General features: G+C 36.4%; 1 long non-coding RNA gene across 2 annotated transcripts in view; it reads right to left on the bottom strand.

Annotated features, from left to right (window-relative positions):
- Positions 1 to 22,934, bottom strand: part of LOC101748814 — a 64,652-nt gene extending 41,718 nt beyond the window's left edge. For both annotated transcript variants that reach the window (XR_005859982.2, XR_005859981.2), the window contains exons 1-3: positions 22,900 to 22,934; positions 19,146 to 19,247; positions 13,261 to 13,492 (exon numbers count right to left, since the gene is read on the bottom strand). This is a non-coding gene — a long non-coding RNA (uncharacterized LOC101748814). The remainder of the gene's footprint in view (positions 1 to 13,260; positions 13,493 to 19,145; positions 19,248 to 22,899) is intronic.
- Positions 22,935 to 23,303: the final 369 nt, after the last annotated feature.

Below are 23,303 nucleotides of genomic sequence, written 5' to 3'. Positions count from 1 at the left end.
GAGAGTCACAGCTAGCAAAACTCAACGGTAGTAAATTCCACACATACCAAGAAGTACTAACTTCAGTTAAAGATAACTCTAAACAACACGAACCCCTGGAAGTTGCATCATTAAGACAAGAAGGGGTTACACCTACTCTCTTGAGCATTTAAGTTCAGTTTTCCTATTCTTACACTCCAGATGAGTGCTGAAGAGTCTGTCTTCCTAATGTAACTGCTGTCAAATTTCACTTAGCATCACACATATGGACTGTGCAAAATAGCAGAATATAAAGCTTTGCATTCCCATCTGGTTTCTACAACACCATCACAGATAGTGATTATCACCCACTATAAGACACCAGAGTTTTTGTCAAAATTTTCTCCTTTGTCAAAAGAGAAACTGGAACTTTCCTTTGTCACTTTAGCTCAAAATACTGAATTTTTATTTTGTATTTTAAATGTGCCTTCGGGTACAGGACTAGAAAAAAATACAAGTTATATGCAGAGATCATTTCCTTCAACACTGCAAATAACCCTCCTTTTAGATAATGAGGGTGTAAAGAGCATACACCCAACAGAGAACATTATTAGGTGCAGTTACATCTAGAACTGTACATGAGGCCAGCAAGATGCATGTATTTTGATTTCCAGATAGAATTAAGCCAGACAGACCAATAGGAGTGGGCATATTTTATACTTTGAATATCCAGCCACAAACAGTACAATTAGAGCTGCTATACAACTTCTCTTCAAAAAACACAGTAGTGCAATCTGACCCCAGAGCACTTAATAAAGCACATTTATCAGCCACTATGAGAGAGGCTTTTCAAGCCGTGCAGAAGCTCTAAGGTCGCATCAACACTTAAGTGCTGCCTGTTGAATTTTCAACACCATTCCTGAGTGTAGGAGTTAACTTACTCTGAACACAACTCAGATTAGCTTAACTGCTCTGTACTAATAGGATCATAACACTGGCAACTGTGACCTTGCCCTTCCCTAACACTTGAAGTCTTCTCAGATTGAAGTCTCAGTCTTTGAAAGTCTTCAGTTAACTTTACAAATTATACCTGCCATTTCCTGAGCTTACAAGCACTGAAACATGCTAGAAGTTTCAAGAAAAGACATTTCTTTCTCAAGCCCCGAAGTGTTTTGATAAATGTGGAAAGCTAATTATATCGGAAAGATACAAGACAGCTTTGTTTTAATAAATTACATATTAATTCTCAGATAGAAAACTAGTAGCTTCAGGTATCACTTTGTCTTATTAAAGAATTACAGCAAGTCCACATACAGCAGTTCTTTAACTTGTTCAACACTGCAGCAATGAACTGTTTCTGAAAATGATGCACACTTAGGCTATCACCTACAGAGACAACAGGTACAATTAAATAATTTCCACTTAAGTCATTTCTCAATAACATTTTTCTAATATGTTCACTATGTAGATTCAAAGAAAATATTATTAGCCAGTATTGAGAGGGGGAAAGAAAAAAATCTCACACACGACAGAAAAAGAAAACCCAAATGGTACAACTGAGTGGTTTTAAGTAGCTATATTGGTATTGTCATACAGGTCACCCAGTCACAAATAGGACTGATGTCAACTGAAACAGCTATTTCCCAGGTGTAGTCATGGCCCAATTAACAAAAGCAACGTAGTGCTTTCATGTAGCAAAGACACAGAAGCACTTGTGCAAGCCTCTGTCTTAAAGCTTCCTAATTTAACTAAATACTTCAGCCAAACATCTGCCTTATCACATCTTAAGCTTTCACTTCAGAGGCACCAAGATCACACATGTAAATCTCTTCCTCCTCGACACCTAGCAATCCACAGCTGAAAGGATTTACCTCCAAGTCTGGCCTCTCAGGAACACTGACATATTTCCTCTCAGTGACAGTATCTGACCCTTTGTGCAGGAAAGAACAGCAGTGAGTACATGCAGTAACAGGTTCTGCAGATCTCCCAGAAATATTTTAAAATAAGAAAAACTTCAAATCAAAATTTGATAGGGAGCCACTTGAATGGGGAAGTATGTATTCCCTCTTCCACTGAATATGCACTGTGACATGTAAAATGGTGTACTTCTGGGAATGAGAAGTCTGAACTTCTCAGACATCATGTTAAGTCATGCCCATGTGCTCTTTCCCGTCTCACCCCCTTTTCCCCTTGCATCTTTTCTTCTGCAAAGATTTATTTACTGCCAAGTGCAATAACGTCAGGAGAGAACAAGAGCAGTCTTCCATAGAATACTTCATAGCACACTAATTAGGACTCTTCTGGGAGATTTAACAATCCCTGTAGGCAGAAGTGGGAACCAAATCTGACCTCTTCCAACCCTGATGACCGCCCTCATTTTTGTGCTATTGAAAGGGGAAGCAAGAGGTTTCTAGTGGCCACCATTTGCAAGAAAGCTATTGCTCCTGCCTCATCCAAACGTGGATGGGTGCAGTTCAGTTCCAACAAGTTTGCAAAGGCTGAGACAAACCTTGGTGCACAGCACTTGCTTTTGCTTATGTAGATTATACAGTTTACAGAATCACAGAATGGCCTGGGTTGGAAGGGACCTCAAGGATCATGAATCTCCAAACCCCCTGCTACATGCACCAACCTCCACATTTAATACTAGACCAGGCTGCCCAGGGCCCCATCCAACCTGGCCCTGAGCACCTCCAGGGTCAGAGCATCCACAAGCTCTCTGGGCAGCCTGTTCCAGCACCTAACCACTCTCATAGTAAAGAACTTCCTGCCCAGCATCCAACCTAAATCTTTCCTCCTTCAACTTAAAACCATTCCCCCTTGTCCTGCTGTTACCTACCCTTTCAAAAGAGTTGACTCCCCTCCTGTGGCTCCCTTTAGGTACAGAAAGGCTGCAATTAGGTCACTCCACAGCCTTCCTTCCTCCAGGCTGAACAAGTCCAGCTCCCTCAGCCTGTTTTCGTAGGGGAGGTGGTCCAGCCTTCTGATCATCTTTGTGGCCCTCCTCTAGACCCACTCCCACAGCTGTCCCACTGGAGACAGTACTCCAGATGGGGCCTCACAAGAGCAGAGTAAAGAGGGACAGTCACCTTCCCATCCCTGCTGGCCACCCCTCTTCTAATGGAGCCCAGGATACCATTTCCTTTCCGAGCTGCAAGAGCACACTGCTGGCTCACGTTAAGTTTTTCATCCACCAGGACCCCTGGGTCCTCCTCTGCCAGGCTACTCTCAAGGACTGCTCCTTTCAGCCTGGGATTCCTCCAGCCCAAGTGCGAAATCTTGCACTTTGCTGTGTTGAACCTCATTAGATTCACCCAGGCCCACCTTTCAAGTATGTTGAAGTTCCTCTGAATGGCATTCCTTCCTTCCACTGTATGAACAGCACCACTCAGCTTGGCGTCATGAGCAAACTTGCTGAGGACGCAGTCAATTCCATCATCACTGTCATTGATAAAAATGTTAAACAGCAGTGGTCCCAGGAGAGACCCCCAGGGGACACCGCTTGTTTAACATGCTAACTTTGATCTCTCCATGAAAAATAAACTTATGAACCTAATTCAGAACCATGAATTCAACTAGGTGCACATGTACCTGCCTAACACCGGCCATAGCTCTTGCATGCTGGGTGGAGCTCACACAATATGACATGAAAAAGGAATGAGCCACACAGGGAAGACATTTTCATTTACGTCAGAGCCCATTGCTGAGTGGCGAGGCATGTACATCAGGGGATGAGCACCAGCAAGCATCTAGTAGCTGCCAGTAGGGAAGCAGCACATAAACTGGTAAGCTTTAGTTTAACTTTTCACACTGTTTGGAGCTTCTGACCATGTGATGCTTTGGCCACTACAGATGGCTGCGATATGGCAACAGGATCTGATCCTGCCTGCAGCCCTTGACTGTTCTTAACCCACAGCTCCTGATCTGCTTTTAGAACATCTCAATCAGGATCAAGATTTTCTGGAATGTGTCATTTTTATTTTAGTCTTATTATAACTAAGTTGCTGATCTTTATTTTTATCAATTAATGACCCTTTTGAACTTCATCTCACGATACTTGATTAACCTACTTAAATATACTGGAAATTACACATTCCTCATTTATGTCATTCATTAATCACTGCTCAGTAAATGCTGTCAGAAAGCTGTCATCTTTGATGTCTCATTGTTCGCTGCATTCTTTCTTGTGGGTAGTTAATCAAATGCTCCCCCACTGTGGTCAAAGCACAGTTTGATAGCAGTTTCAGAGGTCATCCAGAATTAGAACACAAAGCTTATTGTAAAGGTTCATTTTTTCTTATACCATGTTAAACAAAAAGCTTTCATTTTGCACTCATTGGCAAGTGACACATTATTATCATGCCCTTGTGACTGGGTAGCTCAGAAAATAGTACTAAGTTCTGCCATCTAACTGAAGCACACAGTAATGGCTGACTAATTACCTGCAGCTCTGCAATAAACTGCAAAGTTTGAATTGTCAATCACAGTGAAATAATGTTTCTTTGCTTTTTTTTTTTTTATTAGAGATTGAAATAAGAACAATTGTCAAAATGTATTAAAACTTCAGGGGGTGGTAAGTCAAATGAAAGCACCCCACAGAGAAAAAATCCTATCCTGGGACAAGGAAAGAATTTTTATTTCTAGTGTTTGTTCAAGGGAAGTTTACTTTAAAATATTTAGAAATAAATTCTGCAAAAGCAATAGCTAGTTCTCAATCAGCCTGAAAGCAAGTAAAATACAAATTCAGGTGAATAAAGGAGTACAAAGAAATGGGACTATTTAAAAAGTTCATTAAAGTTCTTAAAAATTCACTGGAATCACTGATAAAGATGATGCCTTCTTAGACAGAAGAATATGATAATTTTGTAAATAACACATGAAAACAACTACATTCAGGAAGTAGTAAGCAGCAGTCCCTAATAAGGAGTTGAGGTATTTCGCTAGTTAAGATCCTGTACAATTGATGTGCTGTTTCCTGAGTTTGTTCTCTGCAAAATGCCTAGTGAGAGTCACCCATCACTAAGACAACCAAGCTTGTGGGACAAGAACTTGGAATGGTATAGGATTGTATCTGATGTGGGTAAGTGTAATATTTGATCTCTTAATTTTTAAATATATTGTAAGCAGATCTTTGTATTAGACATCTTATAATCCAGTGGTACACATACATACAAAATGCATCTGTATCATTTTTGGATTTTCTTGCTGTGTGCATTTGCTATAGTTTGCTTGGAGAGTACACATCACTAATTAAAACAAAAGCTTAGTAGACATGGTATTTTTATTTTCTTTCTTATTTTTATATTCACTATTTTTCATTTTCTTCTTGTTTGAGATTGAAAAGATATGATGTTCTAGACTGAAGGCACTTTCCTTATGTATTTTTTCAGAGAGGACAGAGGGAACAAAATATTTTTTTCTAGACATTAACATTCCACCTGACTCAAATCCCCATGGCCTTAAGTACTATTTTCTTTTCTGTTAGAGTCTAGAAATAAAAGCATGAAGGTAATACATAGTCAGCTTTTCATTCTTACAATACACCTCTTGGTGAGCATTTTGATCTTAAGAGCAGCATAAAACATTGAGGAAGAAATCTGAAAGGCATAAATCCCAGTTGTATTAAAAGCAGACACTGACTATTCAAAATCCAGATGCTAATTTCACTAAGGTTACAAGACAATAATAACGTCTCCATTGATAGCTGTAAGGGTCCAAACAGTTCTCTTCCCAGCAGTATCTGAAGTTCACTGACCCATTTAGCCTGGCTCTTTGCTTACATTTCTCAGCTTCTGTGTGATATCACTGCTGTCAGCCCAATCTACGTTCAGACAGGTAAAACTGTGACAGATGTTTAAAGAAGAAATAAATGACATGATCCTGATTCACAGTACGCTATAAGATGAACGTTTGTTGAGTACATCACCGCAGAAAGCAGGCACTTGGATAGAGGAGAGTCTCATTAACATGTTTTTCAGTGAAATTCAAGTTCAAGTGTCTGATTTTTATTTTCTCTCCCAGGTACCATGTTTTTGGAATTCTACCATTGCATTTAGTGTAGTCACTAAACGCCTTACAGGAATATAAAAATGACTCCAACTAAATGTATGCTGTTGATTAGTGCATCAAGCTTCAGGGCTTGATGGATGGGCATGGAAACAACATTAGTATGGAGTTTGTACCCTTCTCCTTCAAGAAACTTGAAGGACTTCCCTATAGTTGAATTTTTTTTTTTTTTAATATACTTATTTCTACTAACAGTATAAGAATTTTGGAAGTTCGTCAAAGTCCAGGAACTTAAAATACAGTCGTAAAACAGAGCCAGGCTACCATAGATCTTACAAATGTAATTTGAGAACATGAAGTATAAAATCTTTTTATAAGAAAAAAAATGAAGATATAAAAGAAATTAACACATCATTTATTAAACATAATCCTAATCAGCAGAGGTAGAAAACTGAAATATTAAATGACTCCTCTTTCACCCTTCATATCATACTGTTATAATTGAAATTGGAATTTTCAGGTGAATTGTTCACCTGCTTTGCAGATTGCTTCTTCAGCTATTTTTCTTTTTTCCTTTATCTGAGAGCAATATTTCTAAAAGGAGAAAATCTTGTGAAATGGCATCTATTCTTTCTCTTTTAAAGTACAGAAAATACTTTTCTCACCACACTTTCCAAATACACATTAATTGTATTGAATTTTAAGAAAATATTATGTAGGAAGAAATAATTACAGCTGTCTGCTAACTGCTATTGTTTTCTTGGTAACATGTGACACCCTAATGACAGGCACATGCTGCTTGACACTGCCAGGATCTCACTGTGAGCAGTGAAAGACCCAAAAATACGATGTCACCTAATCCAGCGGCAAGGCTGAAATCCCATATTTCTTCAGTTATTCTCACTGCCCTAGAAGGAATATTTTGAGCCTGAACAACCTTTCACAATCAAAATACAAACATAACTGATTGGGTTTCAAATGAATACTTGGACTTTCCCAAAGCAAATGTACTTCCAGCAGGAAAGCATCTAAACAGTTCTCCTTAGAAAGTGCCTAGCTATAGGAAAACTGCTGTATTCCTGCACAATGCAACATCACTGGTCAATTGATAATTTCTTACTTCTTAAACTAAGATCAGACATAAGCAGACTTAGAACTCCTTGCCAGAGGAAGTCTGCTATAACATGAACATCACCCCCCTCTTTTTTAATCCCTTTTCAAATTGGGAAAAAAAAAACACTAAGAGCTTGGACTCAGCCAAAGAGATGTTTTATAGCTTGGAATGGTTCTAATTCAAATATGCAGCAAATTTCAGCCAAGAGTGTCAGATGATCAAGAACACTTAGCTCATCTATTCGTGAAATACAGTAGGATACAATAAGGACTAGCCAACTCTAATCAAGAAGAATGCTTCTGTAATTAAATAGGATTGTTTGTTAGCCCAAGAAATTAGAGAAAGCTCTTACAGCACAAACAATAACAGTCTGGTTTATTACCTCTGTAGTAATTTTTTTCCCTTCACAGTCTCATGATTTGCAATAACACTTTGATTTTCATTTAAGTTGTTTGGATTTTTTTTTCTTTCACTGCAGCTCTTTTAGATTGTGATGAATGAAGATGCATTATCTTCATAATTTACCCTCACAATAATGCTGTTATAGTTTTTGTTTTGTTTCTTAAGAAAATCAAGAGAATTTGTTCTTAATTACATTCATGACACATGTACTTTGTCTCATGTCTGTTCTGTTCCCTTCTTATGTTTGTTCATCAAACCAGAGTGATTTCACCATATGAATATACTGGATTGAAGTAGGACCTGCAGTAAGATTAATACTGACTTTCCAGATAAGCAAGTATGTCTGCAATATCTGAAAGTCATCTTTCAAAGAAAAACTTGAAGTTGGAATGCACAACAGGATGGCACGTATAATGCCATCAGCCTACTGGAAGTTGCTCTGCTACCTTGCAATCATGATTAATAAAGGGCAATATACAGTTTTGTAAGAAGTAAATTAAGATCTCACTTATTTCTGCTTGATAGAAATCAGTTACATATCAATTCCACCACTTTCCTCTATGAATGCTATACCCCTCTAGACAAGGTAGAGTATTGTGCATTTGGAATGATGCAAGCAAACAAGTTCCCCATGACTGTCAGTTACTATGTACAGTGGACATTCCCTCTGCACAAGATACAAACAGGTTTGCATCTGAGTTCCTGGAACCATGTTCAGTGTAAGTGCTACTTTGTGAACACCCTGCAAAAATCAGACTTAGTACATCTGCAGTCAGTCTGAGGTCTGCCCTAAAGTTCTCCATGACTGTACACATCTCTCATGTTCGTACTGTGCCCAGCAAGCTCTATGAAAGGCTGATATTTTGACAGCTGTTTATATGGATACTTAAGATATGTGTACATATACACACTACTTGACTACATATAGGATAAGAATTGTGATACAGAATCACCTGAATCTACAAGATTATATACCACAACCAGGAAGTTGATTTTTTTAATGACTAAGCTCAACTACAACACAATAAATGCAAAATATTGTAGAGAATAGAAAACTAAAAGTAATGCCTGGTCAGGACAATTGACACAATTGTTTAAAAAAAAAAAGGGGGCAAATCACAAAATCAGATATATTCTTGTCTTCTACAATTACTTCACTTCCCTATTACACATAGACTTTTTTGTTTTTGGCAGTGGTGATGCAGATCCTGTACCCTATGCAATGTAACCTATTCAAATGGATTCCATGAGATCACGTTTTGAATTGTACCAAGCAGCAGCTGGATATTCTCAGACACAACAGGACTGCAATGCTTTGAGCTCAGTAGTGCTCTGAACAGATATCCAAGTCCCTAGACTTTATAGTTGAGCATGGCTTTTGAACATTTACTTCAAATATATAGAAAAGGGCGTTCAATAAAACTTGAAACACAGAAGAGAGGTGAAAACTTTTCAGGTGTGGCCATATGATGCCAGGAAGTTGCATTGCAGAGGTACACTTGGAATGGTGTGCCATAAGATGTCAGATTCTACAGGAAATTAAGCATCTGATAAGTTCAATTATTCAATCTCATATGTGGTATATAAAAAAAAGCAGTTAATTTGCATCCTGCAGTTTTCCCTTTCGCCTCTGAACTTTAAAAAGAAAAAAATGCAATTGCCCATTGTGTTTATTTAATTATACGTTCAACTGTTTATTTGATAACAAAGAGACTCATGGACTCTTATCAAATGCTGTTTTTATAATTCGTAGATCATTTAGTAAAACAGTTTTTTTTAAACAGATAGGAAGAAAGATAAAAAAAGTTTATTACCTGAGTACACTGAATTTGACAATACTCAGAGCAATCAAAGTTAAACTCTGTGCATGAGATACAAACAGCTTCTTTTTTCTAGAAGCTCTCCATCAATTATAACAGAACACAGCTTAACAGAAAAATTGTCATTGTCTTACCATAGCTGTGACAACGCCAGGCCTCTCCAGAGGTTGTTGTGTCATATGGTCACCAACTGCTGCAAAGTACCAGTGTTGCTGGACCAAAACCAAAGAACTAGAGAAAGCAACCCAATTTTGTAAGCGTTGATCACAGTTTAGGACTAATGATGTCAAAAAGCCATTGACCGCCTCTGCTCTGGTTTAGTCTGCAGAAGGCAAATCAAATCTCATGCTAAAACTTGCTGGCACGCTCTAGGAAGAATACTTACTTTGTGACAAAAATTCAGTAAGATACTATCTAATTACTTGAATCAGTACTACACTGAACATATGAGAAAAGAAGATTTAGGCAAGAAGTCATATCCTTGAATTTTTCTGTGATAAATTAAGAATCTTAAAGCTTGTATCTCCATAACAACACAATGATTTCATTTTCATAATGATACAAGTTGCTGGAAACCACAACAGGAAAGGGAATCATTCAGATGTCTCACTCACCAGAAGCTGGCCCCAGATCGGAGCTGGGGCAGTGGGGAATTAGGCACTACACTTGCCTGAGGAATCATCCCTGTTCACAGTACTCTGAATGAGCACTGTGCCCATCTGCTACTTGCACCTTGGTAGCACTGGCATGTTTCAGCCTGTAGCCAACAAATCAGAATGCTAAGCTTTTAAAATAGGTTTTAAAATAAATAAGTAATCTAACTTTAAGAAAACGCTGACAGTGAAAGTTTGGAGATGCAGATTTCAACTTCTCAGCCAGAGCAAATGTGATTGTTCCTCTTCACGAAACACAAGAAGAGAAGTTTGGTTCACTGCTGGTCTTGGTGAACTCATTTATATGATTGTGTTTAAGAGTGATAATTCATGTAACAACTGTAGAAATCACATGAACTTTTAACTGCATCATCAATTTGCAATTTTTTAAATTAAGTCAGCATAATTTTTTAAGCTGTGATATGATAATGATAAATGAGATTGTTTATTGCTACAAGAGTTTACAGTACAACTGTTGGTTCTTACAACAAGTCTGTTTAGGTTAGCATTGGTCCCTGCGTTAGCTTTGTGTTGTTCCACCTACTTGATAGCAAAAAAACAAAAACTGCTTGGCTGACAGACTTCTCTACTGTGCACTTCTGACTTAAAGCCTCTACTTTACAAAATGATTGGAGCATTTTCAGTTTTAAATATCAAGTGTCCAAATAAGCAAAAAGATTAATTAGCAGAGAACTACATCAATAGCACATCAGACTTTTCAGTTAAAAAAAAAGTCAAAGTTAATAATTTTCTAATGCTTTAGAATCTGTGATAGTTATTTTGCCACTCAGAGTCACACTTCTGGAGGTGATCACGTTTTAACCAACCTATACCTTACTGTTCTATACAATCTCTTCAGTATATTTACTGATTAAAAGAAAAGCATTATGCCATTAGCAACTGTCTTTAAAATATAAAACCATTGGAGCCTTGGACATAATACAGAAGGAAAGGAAAAACATGTCACCACAGACATCACACTGACCGCAATAAAAGCTATCCGTTTATTCATCTTAGCCAGACATCATTACCGAATAGGTTCATGAATTATATTTCTTGCAAAGTATAATGTGCAGAAGCAGCATATGGCTTGGCTGGATTTTGAATATATAGTTATGGTTACTGATATAACCAACATAAAATTGATACAGAATTGCAACAGATTGGGTTTTACTAAGAAGTAATTAGGAAATAATCACTGTGTTATGATTAACCTGGTCTAAAAGGGAAAGGAGGAGTCCTTAAGGCTGAAGACATACCTGAAGTATAAGGGGCTATTGAGATTTTACGACAGCAGCAGTGGTGAGCAAGATGAGCTCAAACAATGTGGCAAGAGAGTATGTGAGACACATAGATAAAATAACAGAAAAAAATGCCTTTGTACTTATCTATAAGGTTTCCTGCAAAAATCGTTACGGACAGGAATAGAAAGAAAAATAGCGAGGAAGAGTGACAAAACTTCACAGTGAGCCACAGGCAGCAGGTTTCTTTAAATGACAGTAAACAGAGCTCTTAGGTACATTCATTCCCACAACACTGAATTTCATGATGCATACTTTAAAATAAAACAAACAGACTTTTTCAAGTATTACATGGTGAATTGTGTAGCATTATCTTTTCTTTAAGAAAGGGTTTTTTTTTTTCTTAACATGTGTATGACTTCCTTTGAAAGGGTTTCTCAAATTTATAAACATACCCATACTTAGGATCTATTGGTGGAGGGAAAAAAAAGCACCCCAAACCAGCACTAATGACATTCAACTTTTAAAACTTCACCCAAGGACAAGGTGAAAAATAAAGAACTAATGCCTCTTGTAGCATTTAGTTCTTAATGTTTCAAAACCTCATCTTTTCAGGAAAGCAACATGCTATTTCAGTTGATTTGGTACATGCCCAGAATATAACAAGAACTGAACCCTGGGTATACTTTTATCTAATAACTGTCTTTTGCATTTTCTTTTTACTCCTGCTCTGGAACATTTTAAAAGCTTGAGAGTTGCAAAAAACTGAGAATTCTTCCCCCACATTGCAACTACTAAGTCAAAAGAATATGCTAACAAATATAAAGGATATTATTAATCTGAACCAATTTATGAACGAGTTTTCTTCTCTAGAATACTTACTTAAATTAATCAGATTCCTTGATTATTTGTGGAACTGGTTAAAGAAAACACCAGCCTTGGATTTCCAGGACCCCGTAATTTCTAATAATTCAGGTTACTATTCATTACAGCAGGTGCACGTGTTTCTATGCTGAGCCTTTGTGAGCACTGATTCAAGCTCTCTAAAGGCCAAGGTAAGACAGAGTACACAAAATTCTTGTTATGATGGTTCAGAGGCATTCTGATAACTTTGGAATAGTGTCATATGATATATAAATTATTCTTAATTTTCCATCTGCACAGATGAAGAGTGAAAAATAATAAAAAGCCATTGAATGGATAACTTCTGCTGGCCTCAGCGGAAACCAAAGGAAAATTCATAAACTACTATGACAAAATAAAATGCAGAGTCTCTCTAGCGTTTTAGGTTTGTATTGAAAAGCACAGCCATTAACCTCTGTTCAAAGGAAACAGGGACTGAGCTAGCAATAGTGTTACATTAAGATACTAGACAAACCAACTGAGAAACTTTAGAAAGATACATGTAATATCTACTTGAGCAAGCATGATACCAATTAAGCCAGTTGCATACTCAGGTCTCCTAAGAGTCATATGATCCCAACAGCATTTCTTGCATGGCAGCAAGTCATAACTGCTAGTCTTCAAATCAGATTGAAGACCAGAACTGTCTCTCATCATCACCAAGCAGGTTAGAGTGGGCCATTATACAGAGCCAGTACTCTGCGTTCCACTTTATTTCTCATATTTTGATAGTTAGGATTCAGAGACCAAAAATACATTTATCTTCCCCCATTAATATGTTCTTTATTTCCCCACTCCACTTTTTCTAAGGCTTCCCTGAGAGAAAAAAACAAAAACAACAAAAAAAACCCCAAACTTCTGCTTATTTTTCTTCCCTTTTGTTTATTTATGGTTTTACAGTGTTTCTTGAACAACACCACAGAAATTGTCTTTGCACATCCTAGTATCCCAGATCTGGGTTGATACAGCCAGAAATTTTACAGCACCAGGATACAGGAATGACACAACAGACTAGAAGGCAAATTAACAACTAGTGACAACTGCTATAAAGTGATGGAAAGTATAACAATAATAGCAGAGTAGCACAATCCTAGGCTACAGTGAATGACAACAACACCAAATGCAGCAGCCATGATACAGAAATGAAAGGAAAAACTGCTTACCTTATGAAGACCTTCAGTAAGCAGTAACCTCCAACAAGATATCCTCACCTCCACTGCTAACCCTTAAATGAAGTCTGGGAAGGGGTGGATCCTGGCTCCATGCCTTCCAATCACTCAGGTGCTCCACATGCAGCTGAGCTCCCCTGGGTTGGCCCTGCCTTCCCACCAGGTGCTCAATCACTGGTTCAGGCCATGACTTAGCATTTCTGCTACAACAGTGAAAAGCAGGCACCTAGCATAGATAAATCAACCCAGACAAAAAACAATGAAACATTGTTAGAGCAAGGACTTGAACTTCAATTAAAATTGCAAATGACTCTGTACCATCACCAAATGCTTAGGAATAAGACTGCTTGCCTAACTCAATGCCCCAAATCTAAACCAATAAATTTTCAAGTGCGATAACTTGTAAAAAGTCTGCCTAGAAGGAAGGTCCATATCATGAACATTCAAATAGACCAGCAAGATGATGCTAACAGCCTTCTTATCAAAAGCAAGCCAAACAGAATGAGTGTGAGAGAGATGAGCTCATGCACACTAGACAACAAGTAGCAAGCATTCAGGATCCTCATTTTAGAAAAATGAACTATCTATAACCTTGTTAGCCTCATCTGGAGCAGAAAAACTTTCAATAGCATTAGGATGGCAGTACTGCAGCAACACTACCTCAGACTTAAAGAAATAACGAGAAGAAGTTAGAGGAGATGCACTGGGTCCTGAAGCTCTCTCATAAAGGAATAAGCTTTCTGAATACACCGACTTACAGCACATGAAAATAAACATAAAGCTGGAAATCCCATGTTCTGTCATGGAGATACTTTCTACTTCTCACTGAGTCAAAAGTGCATAGAGTCCACAACAGCCTTATTGCAATATTTCAGAAAATGCTCATGCAGAAGTACTTGTCTTACAACATTGCTGATCTATTGCACCTGAGAAAGTTCTCTGGGAACCCTAAGGACCAAGAAACCTCCAAAACAACAGACCCTCCATGCTCCCCTTCCACACTCATGATGAATGTAAAGATAAAGATGTAAAGCTGAGATACCTTAAATTAGTGCTAGATGTGGCTGGGTTGAATGCTAGAAGTTTCCAGAGAGCATTGAGGGTTTTTTTTTTTTTTTAATCAAATGTGCCTTTTTGAAACCAAAATCTGCTGTTCCTCATCAAATAAAACAGTGTCAACTTTTCTGCAAAGCAGATCTTTGTTCAAGCACAGAAAGAGGTACAATTCATCCTGCTGTATATTTTATATGTGCATATATACTACAGGCTGAGTTTAATATGTTAAGTTGACAGAAAGTACCTAAGGAGATGATATTTTTCCTCAAAATAAAACTTTTTTTTTTTTTTTTTTTTTTTAATATTCTTGTTCCTCTTCTCCTGTTTGTCAGTTGAAGAACTACAAAACTACTGTAAGTTTTCTTCTCCAAAACACTAGCTAGATGACTTCATTTCTCTTGGCAGTTTTGGGAGTTTGATCTCTTCACACTTTCACCTTTGTGAGAGTAATCCCCCCTTCTAGCTGACTCATTCAAAGTCTACAGAGCAGATAAAAGAGCAAGCAGTTGAGCCTTGGCCTCCCAAATCATTTTTAGCTCTCTATCTTTCAGCATATCTTTTCCTTGAAGAAAGTTTATACCTTTCCTTACAGGAATGCAATTTGTTCTAGGAAAGAAAAGAAAAAATCAAGACTAACATGAACATCTATTACAGTTCATCTGTTAGGATAATAAAACTTCTAGAGAGGTTATAATAGTAGCTTTACCTCATTTGTCTTTTAAAATCTCTTCTCCCTGTCTTAGAAGGCAGCAATAAAATAAGATCATAGATATGCTAGGTCATCCCAGCTCTTACCATTTGTGTCATTCAAGCTAGTTTTAAGTAAGGCTAGAGAACAGTTGGTTTTAAAATTCTGGCTATTCTCTCTGCATAGGGTTTGTCCAAATGTTCGCAATGTCAAAAATAAATAAATAAATAAATCACCTGGGACATCATTTTGACTCTATATAAAGTGCTCATTTGGACAATATTAACCATAAGAGTAGAAATCTTTCTTGGAATTAAATAAATGCATTTTTTATGTTGGTGAAAAAAAGACTGAGACAACCTACTTAGAGTACTGAGCAAACTAGGTGACTGGATGCTCAGCTCACTACCCAAATTCAGTTTAAGTAGTAGCAAAATACAAGCTGTTGTAACTTGGGAAATCTAGAAATACAGACATTTTACAAGAAGATCTGTAGAAAATTCCGAGTTTTTTTTAGTTAAGGAAATACTTCTTTCATGTTCATGTTAGTTTCAAAACTATTTACTTCTATAGTTTCAGTTCAATAAAACTTTTAGATATAGTTACCACCCACTTAAAAACTACTATAATGTCTTTTCACTACATCAATTATAAACATTCTTCAACAGAATTGTCAGAGATGACAGGAGATACTGCATGATCTGCTTTTGAATGTATTAGTTTTGCTATTAATACTAAATACAGTTGTGTTTTTAAAGTTTTACTTGGAGTTGTTCTTAGTGGTAATATTTGTTTTTCTCACCCTATTGAAGTACACTGGAACAAAGGTATACCTCTATCTTCATGTAAAATGACAAATGATTATTTAATGTAATTGTAAAGGGAACACATTGAGAACTGAATGAGTGACTTTGGCAATGATTTTCAGAAAAATCTTTTTGTTCTGTCAATTACAAATAATTTTCCATTATTCATCACTTAATATATTATTCAGTAATTTTCCAGAGGATCTATCAATCTCAAATTATTTAATGGTAATTCTATGTTGAACATGTTTCACCTCACATCATACTACTGATATAGCCTTTTTTTTTTCCCTAGAAATAATAACTAAACCATTCTCTGAAAGAGCAAATCAAATAGAGTTTTTTAATCAACTAAAAGATGGGAAAAGCCAGAAAGAGGACTAGAACTACATCCAATATCTAAAAAGTACCGAATCACATTTAGCATCTTTGCTCTTTGTGTTTTACTTTGATCTATACATTATCAGTCATAAACTTTGGCTAATTCAAAACAAAAGAGATTTTTTTTTAAAAAAAAGAATATTAATATGTTAGCCCAAGAAATTGCATCATTCTTTTAACTGTTTACCAGATTTGTCTTGAGTCAAGATACATTTAAAGCTTAGATGTGAAGGAAAATATACTATTCCTAGGGGGCACAGAGAACCCAATAACTTTCTTCTTCATGCTTAATAATCTTGTATGTGAGGGACCAATCCAATTTGTGGAAACGAATTGTACCTTAGGGATATGTTATTTCAACCCAAACTGAATATACTATTCATTTTAAAAAGTAGCAATAAAAATTATATAAGATGCAATTCATTATTTTTCTAAATGTTTCGTGATTCCACTGGGAGGAGAGACTTAAATAGCTTACAGGAAGCCTACCTTAATTAGGTTGCTTTTCAAATCAAATATAGTATAATTTTAACATAAAAATGTCACTCAAGGAAAGTATTCCATTTACAAAGATGATTAATAAAGTTTAAAGGAAAAATGGGGGATATATCCATGGGTGATATGTGAAGGAATGTGAGAGAGGAAATGATGCACATGTAAATGGACATGTACAAATATGCAGCTAGCTATGAGCTATATACAGATATCTGTTTCATATTCATGCATGCCTACACACACACAGAGAAGGGCAATTTGTTACCAAAGCAACCACATTCAGTTGTTTTTTTGTCCTCCATCAGAATTGGTTTGCATTTTTGTTAAAATATTTTAGCTACTAAAAGCTCAGAAGAATTTATTGTGTAAATATTTATTTAAGCTCAAAACTCGTTTACTTTTATAAGAATCTCTTTTTCAGCTTTATAAGGGAAAAAAAGAAGAAAATCATATTTGTTTTCATGGATTTACAAACAATAAGACATTAAAGTTATAATTGAGGTACTTTGCCTCAGTGGTGCTGTTAAAATATTGATGTTTATGCCATAGAAATAGTCATTTCCTTTTCTGTGTATAGAGAAATGCTTCAGTTTCTCAGATCCTCAAATACAGTAATTTACATAAATATTGACTTTTAATGAGGGCTGTGGTCAACGATTTAATTTGGGGACTGCAATTCCACTGTAATTTAAGAAGCAACAATAAAAGCTGAAATTTAGGAGCTTTAATTCTCAGTGTACCCTTTCGGAAGACACTTAGTACTAAGTTTTATAAGCCTTCAAATAGCTTTTAAATGAAGTACCTGAGTTCCACTATTACCATGTACTTGCAGTGCTCCATGTACCCACCCCCAGTCTTAGTTTCTGAAACCAGGCAGCAAAACTTGAAAATTCTGGCCTTATCTTTCCTGCATCTCAGCTAACCCAGTAGAAAATATACCCTAAGAAGATTTACACATTTAGGGATTTACACATCATAGGTAACCATGGCTTGAATATGTTGTGTATAATCCATTCACAATTAATTTTTCATGTTAGGCAATAATTTCATTAACCTGAAGAGACAAGTTGACCAAATAGTGAGTGAGAGAAGCATGCACTATAATATTCAACTTTTTTCCTTTTCTTTTTCCCGTGAAAAGCTGTAAAAACTTGTGAGTCAAATCAAACACAGAATATAGCGTTCTGTGATATGATCACTCATGTCTTATACAAATTATTAGCTCACCCTGTAAGGCTGATCTATACTTAAAACAAAATGGAATAATGTATTTTATTAACATCTGTTCATCAGAGACATTTTTTTCAATAAATAACAATCATATATCCTGCACTGAAATGACACGTTAAATGGTTTGGGTCTGTAAACAGTATTTTATCTCATAAATAGCAATGGAGATTTTGTAATACAATCTTGCATACAGCTTGTATCTTAATACATAATATTAAGAAGTACTTCACTAGATCTGTGAAAAAAATGTTATTAGTTTTTATCTTGCTGAGACTCTACATTTTTTAAAATCAATTCTGGGTCAATCCTTTTTCCATTTTGGTTAGAACAAACATCAGATATTATTTTGAATCAAATGAAACTTTGTTTTTAGCTGCGTATTTTTTATCCTAAAACCTAGTATTTAATTTTAAGCAGCTTTCTAAATGAAATGTCATATAAAAAGATTAACCACCACCACCAACAAAAACAAACAACAAAAAGTCTTGATGTATGTTCTTTTCACATTTTAAGTCTTTCTGTGATTTTAGCTGACTTTTATTGAGGATACTGCAATGTACTTGCCACATGAATAATGATTCAGAACTTTGTGCCAGTCTGTATAGAACTGCTGACCTTTCACTTAGCTGCAGACACCTCTCTATCCATAACCCAAAGAGGGTGACTGTTACTGCCAGTGAGTGAAACATCAAACAGCAATCTCAAAATATAAGGATCTATTCATAAGGAGATCTGAAACCTTGAGAATGTTAGAAATAACTAGGACTCCCTTGTTAATGAACAAAAAACCGTTAATCAGTTCCACATAGCAATTTGTAAAGCAAATAAGGATAGTGATGGATTGTCATGCACAAGTATCATATATCCAAATAATAATTACTCGCTTTATAGTATAATATTCTCTGTGTATTCATATGCAGATTTTAAACAAGCTACATCCTTTGTTAGGATTAATATTTGATGTATGGAATAGTATTTGACAAATACCAATATTTATATATATATATATATATTCCTTTTAATTTCTCTTCGACATCTTTTCTGAGTCTGTTTTTAGCATTCTTTAAACAATTTACTAAGTTTGTCTATTCTCTTTGAAAAGCATCAAAGTGTTTAGGACTTCAGCATTTTAAACACACCCAATGGTAACTGTCCCATCCTTCCTCAGTGGGACTTTCAGCATGCAGGAACAACTCTTTTGTAAGAGATGAGAAGAACAGTACCTCAGAGCCCACCAGGAGCTCCTTTACTGTTAGGATCCATGCATATTCATTGATCAGCCAGTCAGTCACCTCTTTCTCTTTGGCACTGATTGACATTATGACCTGAAGGGAAAAACAGATTTGATACCAACACAGAAACTTCTATAGCAACCAGCCAACCTCTTGTGACAATAATAGGAGACTAATCAGTTATAGCTGAACGAAATTAAGAGTACTGCTATTTTACAGAGTTATAATGATGTTCTCTGGCCTAAGGTGAACACATTTCCCAAATATAATCATGACATTACTAATTATTCCAAATCTGCAGGTCTACCCTATCCCAACTGCTCACATTTCCTCTTTGTGCCAGAATTTTCTTCAGGAACAGTTCAAACAACATCCAAAGCTCCTCTGTGTGGCCCTTCAGCTCCTTGTCTTATAGGATATGTCTTCTTTGTCCCTGCTGCTCGGATCTCACCCAGTGGCCTGTGGCAGACTCCTCCTAAACCTGGAAAATTCTCACAGGTATGTAGCCCATCATTTTCACTTGAGCTGGAATTGTCTTCCAGCTTGTATGTCAGGGCCAGAGAGTACACAGATAATACTTTGTGAGGCATGAGTGAGTGGCCCTGTAGCTGTAGGGTCACTGAAATATGAGTGAACATCCCACTATGGAACTCAGAAGGGCCACAGGAGGCAGGGGAAGAAAAGGACCTTGCACCAACTTGTCTGCACAAACACTTTAAGGATCAGAACATCTGTATCAGCTGCTTACAAGACAAGCCCAAGAACCTTATAAGGGCTTGAGAGAAGGGGGTAGATCAACAAAGCACTATGCAAAGCACTCTTTGTCCTCAGTATCCCTTTGTTATGCTTGGTCATGTAAGGGATTCAGAGATCTCCAATACTCTGTTCTTATTCCTATTCAGCAAATGCTTGTCTTTTCAAGATGGCTTACTGATGACACAAATACTGGAAACTAAATTTGAAGGTTTAGATTTTCAGTATTCGAGTGGGATTCAGCTATGGTCACTACAGCTTATGTAAGTTTTGGTCATCAAGGAGAAAGCAGAGGAAAAAAAATTTGTGGAAGACATATTTTTCAAAGGAAAGGAGAAATTTCATTTGTAGGGTTTTTTTTATTAGTATTTCCTGTGATTTTACAGCCTGCTCTTTGATTTTCTGTGCAAGAAAGTTTGCCAGTCTTATCTGTAAAAGAAGATAAGGGCACATCACATCATGGTATTTTGAACCAACTCTTAGCCTTAGACTCTGTTCTAAGGTCTCATTATTCCCAGAGGATATAGATAGAAATGTCTGTCTCTGGGGCACAATTTTTTTTCCCCTTCAAATTATATGACAAGTCTTTAAGAGAAGTTATTTGTCCATTATGCTACAATATGTCTAGAAAAGGTATCCATCATGACGGAGGAAAAAACATTCATTTTCAGACCTGTCAGTCTGAGCAGACAAAATAGGTAGCCCTCTCAGCATGGAAAAATACAGGCAGCTCATTCTCCATTAAAGTTTAGCACTGTCAAGGGACCTCTGACATCCACTAAGTTAGTTCTTCCTTCCTAGCAGTTACTTTTACATGTTTTTTTTTTTAACAGGAAGTTCAAGCCTAGAGTTGGAGTACAGCTATTTTAACTGTGATGATGGGAGAGAGCTGAAAAGATGGGAAAGCTCAAGTGAATACTCAACCTATACCTCTATGATTCCTGAAAACAAGCAGTTAACAGACAGAGTGATATTGTACAATCACAGTTTACCCCTTGTTTGTTGTATCCAAGTAACAATTTGGCAGTAAATGCTTAGTACAAAAATTCAGAAGAGAGGCTAATGAAACAATATTAGGCAGCTGCAGCAATACCATCGTGTTTTGGAACAGACAGAAATTTGTCTGATAATGTGATGATTGTTAACTTCTCTGGCAGGAGATATCTTACATCACATTCAGGCAGCTCGCAGATGGTAAATCACTATAAGGAAGTGAAAGCTACATTAATTCCTTTAGCAACAGTGATTTTCATGTAGATCCTTAAGATCAGCTTATTGAAATATTATTTTAGTACTTTAAAATATAAATATGACAAAATTATCCATTTTAAAATGAGAAATCTAATTGCATAAGTTAAGTAGGAATTGTGTTAAAAATAGGAAGTGGTTAAACTTTCCTCCTTCCACCCCCAAAACCACACAGCTTTTTGCAGGAAAAGACAAACTTTATTGCTTGGATATTAGATATCTTTTCCTTCAGAAATGTGGTTTATTTCTATAAGTGACTGACCACACTGAGAGCAGTACCTGAACATTAAACTTCCATAATTGTTCCTGTAACTCTACTTGGAATTTTATGCCAAATAATTCCAAATGAAATCTGTAACAGAACAACAAAATTACTTGGACTCTACTCTGATTTCTCAGCCAGCCAGTACTGAAAGAATCACAGTCCAGGCACGGGACTTCCATATTACTGGTGGTTTGCTTCCCCAACATAAATATCTTATGATAAAGCCCCAAATAGGTAAACATACATGCCTTCACTAACCAAATTTGAGGGTCAGGTCTTCCAACTGATAGCAGTGAATGCTGAAGGGTTTATGCTTCAATTACTGGGACAAAATAATTCTGCCCAAAAAGTAGACTACAAATCATATATGCCATTTCTTTTAGTATTCTTTACAGCAATTGAAGTTTATAAAGAAAATAAAACAAAAAGATTTGAATTAAAGCATATTTTATCACTTAAAATCATGCACCTTAGGAAAAAAAAAATTGCACATGTAATTGTATTGTGATTGCAGTCTTAAACTCTATTATAAATTTTTTGACTGAATATAGACATTGTACAATTGCTTTCTACATTTGTCATTAGTGTTTTGATCTTAAGCATTATTCTTTCCAAGAGAAAAATACAATCTGTAGGAAAAATATATATAATAAAGGAAACATTTATGAGTAATGATGTTTCCCACCAACCCCATTTTTATTTTTATATTTAATATCTACAGCTACTGTAATGATTGTCTGTATGGTCAAAATTATGTGGCAATTGGTAATATAATGATATGATTGTAGTAACTGCAATTCTTGAAAAGCGAACCAGATAGTCCAAATAAGATATTTAGGCTATATGTCTCTTGTTTGTAATCAAATGTTAAGTTAATGAAATTTCAGTTGGAAAAAACATATTATTAGGCTTTTTTATCAAGTTGCTGGCATGCAGTTCATCTAATTTTAGTCAACTGAAAGTAAGGAGTGTAGACTAATTCTACAATATCAATTTATTCCATCATCAATTACTAGAAGATAATTAATTCCTTCCTAAAATAGGTGGGCTGAACTGTCCTCTGGAGAGCACATTCACTGATTACAGATCACTTCCATATGAGTTAAGTATACTGCACACCTAACTGGAACATAGTTATTAGCTAAATGTTCTCAGAGAGACCTTTAGACCTTGGAAGTTAACCACCTGTACATTCTGTGTCATTCTTTGTCATTTGAATTCCTTCTAACAAGCATCTAGTCTGATTATTAAAAAAATTCTCAGTCCTAAAAAAAGAGCCTTCCAAAACATGCTGACAGTGAGAACAGAAAAAAAGCCTACTAGACAATTGATAACCAAAACCTCCCCAGTGGCAGGAAACCTGTTCAGATACTCAGATCCAGCTGGTGTGCCCTACCACATAATGAAGAAGAGTAATTCCCAAACTGCAAAATGAGCCTTTTGTTGCAGAGTTTAAGGAACGGAATTCATATATCTTACCACAGAGAATGCTGAAGAAAGGCTTGCCCTACTCTGATCCAAGCTGAACAGTAATTCTAATACCCTTCAGAATCCACAGTTTATCATCTTATCTTCACCTGGAAAACAAAAAACCAACCAACCAAAAACAAACCCAACCCCAATACAGTGCTTCAGAAGGGAGAAAGATCCAGCAATTCAGGGCAAAGCAATAAACCTGCAGAAGGCTAAACCAGTATTAATTTCTGATTAGTCAATGACTAATTAACTCTGAAGCATGAGACTGACTGATAAATGCTACAGGTATCTCAAGCTAAGTTTTATGAGAGTATTTAGAGTAAAAAGAATATCGCTAAATGCCCCAGAAATGTGCAGGAGACCACCTCAAAGATATAGTGTGATCCCTCAGTGCACACAGGCTGAAG

Source organism: Gallus gallus, chromosome 4 (genome assembly GCF_016699485.2).
Source record: "Gallus gallus isolate bGalGal1 chromosome 4, bGalGal1.mat.broiler.GRCg7b, whole genome shotgun sequence".
Taxonomy (NCBI): domain Eukaryota; kingdom Metazoa; phylum Chordata; class Aves; order Galliformes; family Phasianidae; genus Gallus; species Gallus gallus.
This window is presented reverse-complemented; position numbering and strand designations above follow the sequence as displayed.